Source organism: Balaenoptera musculus, chromosome 13 (assembly GCF_009873245.2).
Source record: "Balaenoptera musculus isolate JJ_BM4_2016_0621 chromosome 13, mBalMus1.pri.v3, whole genome shotgun sequence".
Lineage (NCBI taxonomy): Eukaryota > Metazoa > Chordata > Mammalia > Artiodactyla > Balaenopteridae > Balaenoptera > Balaenoptera musculus.
In genome coordinates this window covers 26444353-26459311 of record NC_045797.1, presented here as the reverse complement: position 1 = coordinate 26459311, position 14959 = coordinate 26444353, and the positions used below count along the sequence as shown (strand labels likewise).

Genomic DNA, 14959 nt, shown 5'->3' with positions numbered 1-14959 from the left:
AACCACCCACTCCAGAAACTGGCCTCACCCACCAGTGGCCAGCAGCCTCTGCACAATGCAAGCCTGGCAACCAACCAGAGTGGGGGCCAGCCACACCTACCAGAATGCCCACAGTAGTCTGCCCAACAGAAGGACCCATGCAGCACAAATAGGGGGCACCCCACAGCATAACTCTGGTGACCAGAGGGCAATTGCTGCTGGGATGCATAGGATGTCTCTACAAAAAGTCACTTCTCCAAGGTTGGGAAATATAACCAACCTACCACATACACAGAAATAAAAACAGCAAACTAGGCAAAATGAGATGACAGAGGAATATGTTCCAAACAAAGGAACAAGATAAAACCCCAGAAGGAGAACTAAGTGAAGTGAAGAGAGACAATCTACCCAATAAAGAGTTCAAGGTAATGATCATAAATATGTTCAAAGAACTCAGGAAAGGATTGGATGAACAGAATGAGAAGTTAAAAGTTTTAAACAAAGAGTTAGCAAATATAAAGAACAACCAAATATACATGAAGAATACAATAACTGAAATGAAAAATACACTAGAAGTAATCAACAGTAAATAGGTGATACAGAAAAATGGATCAGTGAGCTGGAAGACAGAGTAGTAGAAATCACTGAGGCTGAACAGAAAAAAATAAAAATAAGTCAGGACAGTTTAAGAGACCTCTAAGACAACATCAAGGATAGTAACATTCACATTTTAGGGGTCCCAGAAGGAGAAGAGAGGGAGAAAAGGGCAGATAACATATCTGAAGACCTAATAGCTGAAAATTTCCCTTCCTGGGAAAGGAAACAGACATCTAGGTCCAGGAAGCACAAAGACTCCCAAACAGGATCAGCTCAAAGAGGATCACACCAAGAAACATTGTAATTAAAATGGCAAAAATTAAAGATAAAGAGAGAATATTAAAAGCAGCAAGGGAGGGACTTACCTTGTGGTCCAGTCGTTAAGACTTCACCTTCCAATGCAGGGGGTGTGGGTTCAATCCCCGGTTGGGGAGCTAGATCCCAAGTGCCTTGGAGCCAAAAAACCAAAACATAGAAGCAAGGTTGTAACAAATTCAATAAAGACTTTAAAAATGGTCCACATCAACAATAATCTTAAAAAAAAAAAAAGCAGCAAGGGACAAGCACCAAGTTACATCTGGGGGAACTCCCATAAGGGCATCAGCTGATGTCACTGTTTGCAGATGACATGATACTATACATAGAGAATCCTAAAGATACTAGCAGAAAACTACTAGAGCTAATCAATGAATTTGGTAATAGCAGGATACAAAATTAATGCACAGAAATCTCTTGCATTCCTTTATACTAATGATGAAAAATCTGAAAGAGAAGTTCAGGAAACACTCCCATTTACCATTGCAACAAAAAGAATAAAATACCTAGGAATAAACCTACCTAAGGAGACAAAAGACCTGTATGCAGAAAACGATAAGACACTGATGAAAGAAATTAAAAATGATACAAACAGATGGAGAGACATACCATGTTCTTAGATTGGAAGAATCAACATTGTGAAAATGACTCTACTACCCAAAGCAATCTACAGATTCAATGCAATCCCTATCAAACTACCAAGGGCATTTTTCACAGAACTAGAACAAAAAATTTCACAATTTGTATGGAAACACAAAAGACCCCAAATAGCCAAAGCAATCTTGAGAAAGAAAAACAGAGCTGGAGGAATCATGCTCCCAGACTTCAGACTATACTACAAAGCTACAGTAATCAAGACAGTATGGTACTGGCACAAAAACAGAAATACAGATCAATGGTACAGGATAGAAAGCCCAGAGATAATCCCACACACATATGGTCGCCTTATTTTTGATAAAAGAGGCAAGAATATATAGTGGAGAAAAGACAGCCTCTTCAATAAGTGGTGCTGGGAAAACTGGACAGGTACATGTAAAAGTATGAAATTAGAACACTCCCTAACACCATACACAAAAATAAACTCAAAATGGATTAAAGACCTAAATGTAAGGCCAGACACTATCAAACTCTTAGAGGAAAACATAGGCAGAATACTCTATGACATAAATCACAGCAAGATCCTTTTTGACCCACCTCCTAGAGAAATGGAAATAAAAACAAAAATAAACAAATGGGACCTAATGAAACTTAAAAGCTTTTGCACAGCAAAGGAAACCATAAACAAGACCAAAAGACAGCCCTCAGAATGGGAGAAAATATTTGCAAACGAAGCGACTGACAAAGGATCAATCTCCAAAATTTACAAGCAGCTCATGCAGCTCAATATCAAAAAAACAAACAACCCAATCCAAAAATGGACAGAAGACTTAAATAGATATTTCTCCAAAGAAGATATACAGATTGCCAACAAACACATGAAAGGATGCTCAACATCGCTAATCATTAGAGAAATGCAAATCAAAACTACAATGAGGTATCACCTCACACCAGTCAGAATGGCCATCATCAAAAAAACCTACAACAATAAATGCTGGAGAGGGTGTGGAGAAAAGGGAACACTCTTGCACTGTTGGTGGGAAAGTAAATTGATACAGCCACTATGGAGAACAGTATGGAGGTTCCTTAAAAAACTAAAAATAGAACTACCATACAACCCAGCAATCCCACTGCTGGGCACATACCCTGAGAAAACCGTAATTCAAAAAGAGTCATGTACCACAGTGTTCATTGCAGCTCTATTTACAATAGCCAGGACATGGAAGCAACCTAAGTGTCCATTGACAGATGAATGGATAAAGAAGATGTGGCACATATATACAATGGAATATTACTCAGCCATATAAAGAAACGAAATTGAGTTATTTGTAGTGAGGTGGATGGACCTAGAGTCTGTTATACAGAGTGAAGTAAGTCAGAAAGAGAAAAACAAATACCGTGTGCTAACACATATATATGGAATCTAAAAGAAAAAAAAATGGTCATGAAGAACCTAAGGGCAGGACGGGAATAAAGACTCAGACCTACTAGAGAATGGACTTGAGGACACGGGGAAGGGAAAGGGTAAGCTGAGACAAAGTGAGAGAGTGGCATGGACATATATACACTGCCAAATGTAAAATAGATAGCTAGCGGGAAGCAGCCGCATAGCACAGGGAGATCAGCTCGGTGCTTTGTGACCACCTAGAGGGGTAGGATAGGGAGGGTGGGAGGGAAATGCAAGAGGGAGGAGATATGGGGATATATGTGTATGTATTGTTAATTCACTTTGTTATAAAGCAGAAACTAACACACAATTGTAAAGCAATTATACTCCAATAAAGATGTTTAAAAAAACTAAAAATGTGTTAGACAATTTATATACATCTTTAATAGTAAAACATTTAGAAAAATATTTTAAATGAGTTTGTATTATATGAAGAGGGGAAATGGCAATTTTCAAATGCCTTTTCCATTTAAAAGTACTATTTCTTCATTTTCTTCATTTTGGCCTATTTTTTAAAAATAATTTTCATCTACAGAATTCTTAAATTTTGGTCTCCTAAGTGAAAATTTTCAAAGAAGCAAGTTGTTTGGCCTCTACCTTAATAAAATTCTTTACTGGTCAAAAAATAGGGGGGTGTATCAGCTGATTTTTCAACAGAAACTCTGCAGGCCAAAAGGGAGTGCCATGATATATTTAAAGTGATGAAAGGGGGAAACCTACAACCAAGAATACTCTACCCAAAGAGGCTTTCATTTAGATTCAATGGAGAGATCAAAAGTTTTACAGACAAGCAAAAGCTAAAGAGTTCAGCACCACGAAACCAGCTTTATAGGAAATGTTAAAGGGACTCCTCTAAGAGAAAAAGAAAAGGCCACAAATAGAAACTTGAAAATTATGAAAGGAAAAATCTCATTGATAAAGGCAAATATACAGTAAAGGTAGTAAATCTATCACATATAAAGCTAGTAGGAAGGTTAAATGACAAAAATAGTAAAGTCATCTATATCCACAATAAGTAGTTAAGGGATACACAAAACAAAAAGATGTAAAATATGATATCAAAAACTGTAAAACATAGAGGGGGAAGTAAAAATGCAGGGTTGTTAAAATATGTTTGAACTTAAGAGATCAGCAACTTAAAATGATTATATGTATATATGTGTGTGTGTGTGTGTGTGTGTGTATACACACACACACACAGTAACCACAAACCAAAACCCTATAATAGATGCACACCTGGAAAGAAGAAAGAAATCCAAACACAACACTAAAGATAGTTATCAAATCACAAGAGGACAAAAGAAGAAAGGAACAAATAAGAACTACAAAAACAATGAACAAAATGGCAATAAATACATACTCATAAATAATTACCTTAAATGTAAATGGACTAAATGCTCCAATCAACAAACACAGTGCCTGAATGGATACAAAAACAAGACCCATATATATGCTGCCTACAAAACACTCACTTTAGATCTAAAGACACACAGAGACTGAAAGTAAGGGGATGGGAAAATGTATTCCATGAAAATGGAAATTAAAGGAAAGCCAGGGTAGTGCTCACTTCGGCAACACATATACTAAAATTAGAACAATACAGAGAAGATTAGCATGGCCCCTGTGCAAGGATGACACACAAATTCATGAAGCGTTCCATATTTTTCTGGGAATTGGGGGTTGGTAGATGCAAACTATTACATTTAGAATGGATAAACAACAAGGTCCTACTGTACAGCACAGGGAACTATATCCAATCTCCTGGGTAAACCATAATGGAAAAGAATATTTTAAAAAGAATGTATATATGTCTATAACTGAGTCACTTTGCTGCACAGCAGAGATTGGCATAACATTGTAAATCAAATATACTTCAATAAAAAAAAAAAAGAAAGAAAACCAGGGTAGCAATACTTATTTCAGACAAAACAGACTTTAAAACAGATTGTAACAAGAGACAAGAAAGACATTACATAATGATCAAGGGATCAATCCAAGAAGATATAAAAATTGTAAATATATATCCACCCAACATAGAAGCACCTAAATCCATAAAGCAAACACTAACAGACATAAAGGGAGAAATTGACAGTAACACATTAATAGTAGGGGACTTTAACACCTCAGTTACATCAATGGACAGATCATCCAGACCCATCCCCCCCAAAAAAATCAATAAGGAAACACTGGCCTTAAGTAACACATTATATCAGATGCACTTAATTGATATATAGAGAGAGCATTCCATCCAAAAGCAGCAAAATACACATTCTTTTCAAGTACACAGGGAACATTCTCCAGGGCATATCACATGCTAGGACACAAAACAAGCCTCAGTAAATTTAAGAAAATTGAAATCATATCAAGCATCTTTTCTGACCACAACGCTATGAGACAAGAAAAAAATGCAAACACATGGAAGCTAAACAATATGCTACAAAACAACCAATGGATCAGTGAAGAAATTTTTTTAAAAACTTGGAGACAAATGTAAATAAAAGCACAATAATACAAAATCTATGAGATGCAGCAAAAGCAGTTCCAAGAGGGAAGTTTACAGTGATACGAACCTACCTCAGGAAACAAAAAAAGCCCAAATAAACAACCTAACCTAACACCTAAAGGAGCTAGAAAAAGAAGTATAAACAAAGACCAAAGTTAATAGAAGGAAATCATAAAGATAGGGCAGAAATAAATGCAATAGAAACTAAAAAAAAAAATAGAAAAAAATTAGTGAAACTAAGATCTGGTTCTTTGAAAAGATAAACAAAATTGGTAAACATTTAGTCAAACTTGTCAAGAAAAAAAGAGAGAAGGCCCAAATCAATAAAATCTGAAATGAAAAAGGAGAAGATACAACTGACACCACATAAACACAAAGAATCATAAGCGATTACAACAAACAATTATACACCAATAAAATGGACAACGTAGAAGAATTGGACAAATTCCTAGAAATGTACAATCTCCCAAGAGTAAACCAGGAAGAAATAGAAAATATGAACAGGCTAATTACCAGTAATGAAATTGAATCAGTAACAAAACAACTCCCCCCCCAAAAAGTCCAGGACCAAATGGCTTCACAGGAGAATTCTACCAAACATTTAGAGAAGAGTTAACACCTATCCTTCTCAAACTAGTCGAAAAAATTGCAGAGGAAGAAATGTTTCCAAACTCATTCTACAAATCAGGCATCACCCTGATACCAAAACTAGACAAAGATATCACCAAAAAAAGAGAAAATTACAGGTCAATATCACTGATGAACATAGATGCAAAAATCCTCAACGAAATAATAGGAAACTGAATTCAGCAATACATTAAAAGGATCATACGCCATGATCAAGTGGGATTTTCCCAGGGATGCAAGGATAACTCAATATTCACAACTTAATCAATGTGATACACCAAATTCATAAATTGAAGAATAAAAATCATATGATCACCTCAATAGATGCAGAAAAAGTTTGACAAAACTAAACATCTATTCATGATAAAAAACTCTCATTGAAAAATAATAAGTTAATTAAGAAAATAAATAAAATAAACTGAAAAAATAAATTATAAAAAAAACTCTCATCAAAGTGCATATAAAGGGAACATATCTCAACATAATAAAGGCCATACATGATAAGCCCACAACTAACATCATTCTCAATGGTGAAAAGATGAAAGCGTTTCCTCTAAGATCAGGAACAAGACAAGGATGTCTGCTTTTGCCACTTTTATTCAACATAGTATTGGAAACCCTAGCAATAGCAATCAGGCAAGAAAAGGAAATTAAAGTAATCCAAATTGGAAAGGAAAAAGTAAAACTGTGACTGTTTGCAGATAACATGCTGCTATATATAGAACATCCACAAGATGCCACCAAAAAACTACTAGAGCTCATCACTGTTGCAGTAAAGTTTCAGGATACAAGATTAATTACAGAAATCAGCTGCATGTCCATACACTAAGAACAAACTACTGTATCAGAAAGAGAGATTAAGAAAAAAAATCCCATTTACAACTACATCAAAAAGAATAAAATACCTAGGAATAAATCTAACTAAGGAAGTAAAAGACCTGTACTTGGAAAACTATTAGACAGTGATGAAAGAAATTGAAGACTACACAGACAGATCGAAAGATATACCATCTTTCATGGTGTATGAAAGATACCATGGATCTTTCATATATTGGAAGAATTAATTGGATTGGAAGAATGGATTGGAAGAATTAATATTCATGGATTGGAAGAATTAATATTGTTAAAATGACCACACTACCCAAGGCAAGCTACGGATTCAATGCAATCCCTACCAATATAATTCTAAAATTTGTATGGAAGCACAAAAGACCCTGAAGAGCCAAAACAACCTTGAGAAAAAAGAGCAAAGCTGGCGATATCATGATCCCTCATTTCAAACTACACTACAAAGCTACAGTCATCAAAACAGTATGGTACTGGCAGAAAAACAATCTCATAGATCAACGGAACAGAATAGAGAGCCCAGAAATGAAGTCACACTTATATGGGCAATTAATCTATGACAAAGAAAGCAAGAATATACGATGGGGAAAAGACAGTCTCTTCAACAAATGGTGCTGGGAAAACTGGATAGCTACATGCAAAAGAATCAAACTGGATTACTCTCTTACACCATACACAAAAATAATTTCAAAATAGATTAAAGACTTAAATGTAATATATGAAACAATAAAAATTCTAGAAGACAATACAGGCAGTATGCTCTTTGACATCAATCTCAGCAATTTTTTTGTATACGTCTCCTCAGGCAAGGGAAACAAAAGCAAAAATAAACAAATGGGACTACAGCAAACTGAAAAGCTTTTACAGTAAACTGACAGCTTTTGCAGAGCAAAGAAAAGTATTAACAAGACAGAAAGGGCACCTACTAAATGGGAGATATTTGGAAATGATATATCTGATAAGGGATTAATATTCAAAATATACAAATCAATATCAAAAAAACAGTCCAACTAAAAAATGGGCAGAGAAAAAAAATAGCAGAGGACCTAAATAGACATTTTTCCAAAGAAGACATACAGATGGGCAACAGGCACATGAAAAGATGCTCAAGATTATTAATATTGGGCTTCCCTGGTGGTGCAGTGGTTAAGAATCTGCCTGCCAATGCAGGAGACACGGGTTCAAGCCCTGGTCCAGGAAGATCCCACACGCTGCAGAGCAACTAAGCCCATGCACCACAACTATTGAGCCTGTCCTCTAGAGCCTTCAAGCCACAGCTACTGAAGCCCATGCACCTAGAGCCCATGCTCCGCAACTAGAGAAGCCACCACAATGAGAAGCCCGTGCACCACAACAAAGAGTAGGCCCCGCTTGCCACAACTAGAGAAAGCCCGTGCACAGCAATGAAGACCCAATGCAGCCAAAAATAAATAAATAAATTTATTTTTTAAAAAAGATTATTAATATCAGGGAAATGCAAATAGAAATCACAACGAGATGTCACCTGACACCTATCAATATGGCTATTATCAAAAAGACAACAAATAACAAGTGTTGGAAAGGATGTGGAGAAAAGGGAACCCTTATACACTGTTGGTGGGAATGTAAATTGGGGCAGGCACTATGGAAAACAGTATAGAGATTCCTCAACAAATGAAAAATAGAACTACCATACAATCCAGCAATTCCACTCCTGAGTATTTGTCTGAAGAAAATGAAAACACTAAGTAGAAAAGATATATGCATCTCTATGTTCATTGTAGCATTATTTACAATAGCCAAGATATGGCAGCAACCCAAGAGCCCATCAATAGATGAATGGATAAAGAAGATGCCATATATAGATATATATCTATATAGATATATAGATATATATATATAGATAGATATACACACACATATATACAATGGAATATTACTCAGCCATAAAAAGGAATGAAATCTTGCCACTTGCAACAACATGGATGCACCTAGAGGGTATTAGGCTAAGTGAAATATTGTCAGACAGAAAATTACAAATATTTTATGATTTCACTTATATGTGGAACCTAAAAAGCAAAACAAATGAACAACCAACCATAACAGAACAGAAACAGAGTTATAGATACAGAGAACAAACAGGTGGTTGCCAGAGGTGACGGGGGTGGGGGGGCATGGAAAGAAACTGGTGAGGGTGAGTAACAGGTACAAACTTCCAGTTGCAAAATAAATGAGTTACAGGTATGAAATGCACAGTGTGGGGAATAGTCAATAACTATGTAATATCTATCTACAGTGAGAGATGGTAACTAGATATATTGTGGTGTTCAGTTTGAAATGTATAGAAATACCAAATCACTATGTTGGGTAACAGGAACTAACATAGTGTTGAAGGTCAATTATACTTCAAAAACACAGAAACACACTCATAGAGAAGAGCTCAGATTAGTGGTTACCAGAGCTGGAGGCGGGTGGGGGTGGGTGGTGGTGGATGAAGGCAGTCAAAAGGTACAAACTTCCAGTTATAAGATAAATAAGTGCTAGGGATGTAATGTACAATATAAATAACACTGCTGTATGTTATATATGAAAGTTAAGAGAGTAAATCCTAAGAGCTCTCATCACAAGAAAAAAATGTTTTTTATTTCTTTAATTTCACATCTATGTGAGATGATGGATGTTCAGTAAACTTATTGTGGTAAAACTTTCATGATGTATATGAGTCAAAGCATTATGCTGTACACCTTAAACGTATACAGTACTGTATGTCAATTATATCTCAATAAAGTTGGAAGAAAAAAAGAGTGACTGACTGAATGAGTGAATGAATGATGTGGAAGAGAAAGGTTAAGCCCAGGAACATGATGGGGGTACCACTGGAATGCTTCATGGGGCAGGGGTAGCTTGATGAAATGTCAGGTTTAGCATAATATTCTCAACAGAAATCCAAAACTCTACCTTAGCACCAAAGAAGGGTTGTTCCCCTGGCACCCAGGCCTTGAAGAAGGCGGGCCTGAGGTGCAGTCTGAGGTGGACCTGAGGCGGCGCCCGCAATGAGCCGCCCGGCCTGAAGGGGGCGCCCTCGCAGCGCAGGCGGACGTGGAGAGCCGGAAGGGCCAGGTAGCCGCGGCTTTGCCTTCGCGAAGAAAGGGGTAGGAGCAGGGTTGAGGGCCGCAGTCAGGGAGGACGGCCACGGGCAGCGCCTCGCAGGAAGGACTTGGGCCGATCTCGGGCCGGCCCTCAAGCGGATGCTGGCGGGGAGGGTGTTGGCGAGCAGACATGGGCAGCTGCCGGGGAGGCCTGACGCCCGGAGGCCCAGGTCCGCCGCGTCCGACCCCGCCCTCCGCAAGCGGTTCTGAGGACAGGAGCGGCAGAGCCGAGTCTCCTCCGCCGACTCTCCCGGGCCTGGGGGCTGGGTGGCCAATCCGTCAGGCAGCGTAGGCGTCGTGCTGAGGGCCCACGACACTTTGGGGGGGCCCATGAAATATATTAACTTGTAAAGACCAAAGAAAACAGTGAAACCTTAGGGCCGAAGAAAAGGGGTTTTGTTTTATGTTTTTCCTTACGTGAGGGGGGCGGAAATGAAATTGGAGGGCCCACGAAAATCATTTTTGCTCTTCCACAGCAAGAGGCCAGCCGCCTTTGTGGAGCTGAAGGGCGTGCCAGGGGCTAGGAGGGTGGAGGATGGGAGGGGGGTTGGCCGGGTAGGGCATGGCATGAGGATGGAGAGTTGGGAAGGAGACACATGCAGAATTTCGGAGCCAGGGTAGGGATTTCAGATTTTGTTCCAAGTGTAATTGGAAGCCATTGAAGGGTTTTTGGTAAGGGAGTAACTTGATGGCTTTTGGTGGTTCAAGGCCGAGATTTAACCAGTTTGAAGGGGGACACCAATAAGTGGGCGTTCTTGTCAAAAGTGGAGAGCATAGGATCACAGATAGTCAGGTGCTCCTTAAGACTATGCCCAGACACATCAGGTGCATTAATTGATCACGTTTGACAGTATAAGGAAGAGAGCTGCCTTTTACCTCATTTAAAGAACAGTGTTGGAATTGCACACAAGTGTGGGATCTAAAAATGACTGTGGAAGCTGAAACCATTCAAAGTGATCCTAATAATCAATGGGAACAATTACATCTGTTCCGGGATCTCTCAAAATTGTTGTCAAAACATTAGAAATTCTCTTACTGTCAGTTATAAATGTACAGAGAATTGAAAAATAATAAAACTAGAATCTGTTTAGCACACTGTCATTGAAAACATTAGAAACATTGAGAAAGTATTTCTTTCTTTGTAAAAAAACTTATCAAGAATAGTTTGAATAGTGCTTGTGCTTGTCTTCTTCTCAAGCATCTCAAGCAAGCATCTCTTCTGTGCCTTACCAAAATGTTATATTCCTTGCTAAGCTTGGATGAGCTTCCAACATTTTATCCTTTGCACTTTCAATTTTGTAAAATATCTCCAAGAGTTCCTTTTATATGAAGTTTTTTGCCGATGGCACTTTTTCTGAGACATCTTCATACTTTTTGTCATAACCACTTTCCTCATTTATGTTGATAAGTTCACCTCACTAAATTCCTCTCTCTGCCTGTCTAGAGTCTATTTCTTCTAGCTCTTTCTTCTGTTCATTTATGTTCAATTCAACTCTCACTTTCAGCCTTACCACTTATTGTTTCTTGGCTACACTTTCATCTTTTTTGGCCAATTCCCTCTTTCAATTATCTATTTTTGTAAGATGTCAATGTGGGTTTATCACTACGAAACAAGGAAGTAAAACTACACTCTGCTGTCTGTACTTAACCTGAATAAGAGATCTGCAGTGACCAGTCACCAACAGAATTTGAAAGAAGTGACATAATTGATCACTGATCATGATGTGTATCTCTTATTTATGTAGTGATTTGTGGGCTAAAGAGCTAGCTGTGGTTTGTACTTTTATGTAATTATAGTTAATATTCCATGGTAACTGAAATTAGAACCATGTTGATGGGGGATTGACTTTAATTAACTAAATTGTAGTAACCGAGATTTGTGTATATTGGAACCATGCAAAATAAGAAGTGCCTATACTCTAAAATGACAAGAGTTTCAGATGTGAGGGAAGGTGGACCGGGGACATAGAAGCTCATTCTACATCAAATAAGGCCTTTGTCTGGGTGCTTGTTTGTCTGTGAATCTGTCTGTGTGTCAGGCTGAAATTCAGCATTGCATTGGTCTTAGGTACTTAATTTAAAAGTATAGTTAAGAGATACTTATGATATGTGCTTTCTTGGTAAATATATTACTCATTGATTTGAATTTCTAGTTCAAGGTTACTCTCAGTAGATTAGCATATTCATTTATTTATTTGTTCAGCAGTACACAGCACACAACTGGAGCTCAATAAAAAATTGTTGAATGAACAAATGCTGACTTCCACTATCCAAAAAGGAAAGTCTGAAGGGGAATAACTTCACAGATTCATTTTGAGAAACACATCTATCTATGCATTCTTGGATCACTTATAAAAATCCTAAATTCCAAAGTGTTTCTGAAAATTGTCATAAATATTGATATCTTTCTCTTAGACCCAGGGAAAATCAAAGACGCTTTTATTTTCCCTGCATTCTTTAGCTAAAACACAATAGTACAGAATCATTTCAGTTCCCAGAGGTGTAGACATATTTTTTTAATCTAAAAAATATATTCTTTTATGATTGTCCTAATGTTCTTTTTGAAATATTTTTATTATTAAATATAACATATTTAGAGAAAATTTCATAAGATATGAATATATACTTTAATAATTATAAAGTGAACACCCATGTAACCACAATAAAGGTCAAGAAATAGAACATTGCCAACACTCCAGAACCTCCCCTTTTGTCCCTTCTAATAATGCCCTCCTCCCTTTCTAGAGAAAATCACTACCTAAATTTTTGTGATAATCATTTCCTTGTTCTTTAAAAATAGTTTTAGCATAATGTACACATTCCGAAACAATATATTTTTGCTTGTCTTTAAAACCTATGTAGATGGAATCATACTATATGTATTCTTTGTGTCTTGCTCTTTTATTCAGTATTATGTTTCTTAGAGCCATCCATGTCGTTGCACGTAACTCTAGTTCATTCATTGTCATCGTTGTGTGAATATAGCAGAATTTATCCATTCTAATGTTGATTGAAATTTGTGTTGTTTGCAATGTGGGGTAATTGTGAATAAGACTATTATGAATAGTCTTTTTGCTGCTATGATCTGACTTTGTTCATGTATCCTGGTGCATGTCGTTATTCACAGATGAATGATTGTGAACAAAAAGGATCTACAGATAAATTATTATAACTAGTAAGAGAGTGCAGCAGTGTTGTGAAATACAACATCATTATACAAAAATCAATTTTATTTCTATACATTAGCAACAAAACAAAAAATGGAATTTAAGAAGATGTCATTATAAATTAACATTAGAAAAAACAGATCTCTAAGAATAAAATTTAATAAAAGATGAGACCTTTGGGGAAAAGAATGAAATTATAAAAGTCTGTAGATTCTTTTAGATTTTCTATATAAACAATCAGTCATATCATCTGCAAACAATGACAGTTTTATGTCTTCCATTGCAATGCCTTTTATTTATTTGTCTTGCCTTATTGCTACCTTCACTACTGTGTTGAATAGAAGTGATGATAACCGTCTCCTTGTCTTGGATGGAACACTTTCAGCCTCACCATTAAGAATGATATTTGCTCTAGATTTTTGTAAACATATTTTATCAGATTATTCCTATCGTCTATTCCTAGTTTACTAAGACTGATTCTTTATCATGTATGAATTGTTTTTCTGCATCTATTGAGATGATCATATAATTTTTCTCATTTAATATTTTAACGTGATGAATTACAGTGACTTTTTCTAATGCTATGTCAACCTTATGTTCTTGAGATAAACCCAACTTGGTCATGATGTGTTATTCCTTTTATATATTGCTGTTTTTCAATTTGCTTATATTTTGCTTAGGATTTTTACATCTAAAAATGTAAGTTTTACATTTAAAGTTCATGGATGAGATTGTCCTATAATTTTTTTTCTTATAAAAAATTATCTGATTTTAGTATCAAAGGTCATGCTAACCTCGTAAAATTAAATGAGTGGTGTTCCTCTCCTATTCTCTGCAAGAATTTGTTTAAGATTGAAATTCTTGGTCTTTGAGAGTAATATGGAATTCATCAGTGGAATCATGTGGCCCTGTAGTTTACTTGTGGGAACATACTTGACTACCAATTAAATTTTTTCAGTGGTTATAAACTATTTAGGTTTTTAAATTTTCTTTTTGGTTTAGTATTGGTTAAATATGGTTTTCTAGGAATTTGTCCATTTTATTAAACTTACTGGTATAAAGTTGTTCATTATATCCTCTTGTAATCTTTTCCATGTTTGAGGATTTATAATGATGTTCCCGTCTCATTCCTGATGTTTGTTCCAAGTTCTCATTTGTTCTCCTTTCCAAATCTGAGCCCTGGGGATAAGTGTAAGTAGTAAGTAAAGAAAGAAAGCAAAGATGTTGGAGGTAGAGAAAACAGCAAGAGCAAATGCACTGAAGTGAATGGTATATTTGGTTTCATTTAAGTAAAAAACTTGAGGTAAACAAAGCCTCTAATAAGGCTGAAGGTCAAGTCATAAAGGGTCTTGAGTGGGTTTTGAAGGGGAAAATGTGGTTATATTTTCATTTTTAAGAATTACTATGTACCAAATAAACACTTTGCTAAGCTTTGATAAATAGAGTTGACAAGACAGGTTCTCTGTCCTTGGGAAGCTCACAATACATTATGAGAGGCAGTCATAGAAACAAATTATAATATAGTACAATGCCAATAAAGAAACAAAGTCATGAGGGCAAATAGCTTACTTTGAGACTGAAGTTTGACTTTTTGATTAGTTCCACTCAACATCTCTAAGCATTCTCAGCCTTTATAGGCAAACATCTAGATCCCTTGGCAGCTGTTAAGATGGGATAGCCTAGAGAAGCTTGAGTTAGTACCTAGTTTGACTCCTTTCTGGACTTAGTCCCCTAGACCTGTGTTCATTGTTTC

At 36.5% G+C, this 14959-nt stretch overlaps 1 non-coding gene across 1 annotated transcript; it reads left to right on the top strand.

Moving 5' to 3' along the window:
• Nucleotides 1-4494: 4494 nt before the first annotated feature.
• On the top strand, nt 4495-4601 carry LOC118906536. The gene has a single exon (XR_005022518.1). It is a non-coding gene; the product is annotated as a U6 spliceosomal RNA (small nuclear RNA).
• The last annotated feature ends 10358 nt before the right edge of the window (nt 4602-14959 follow it).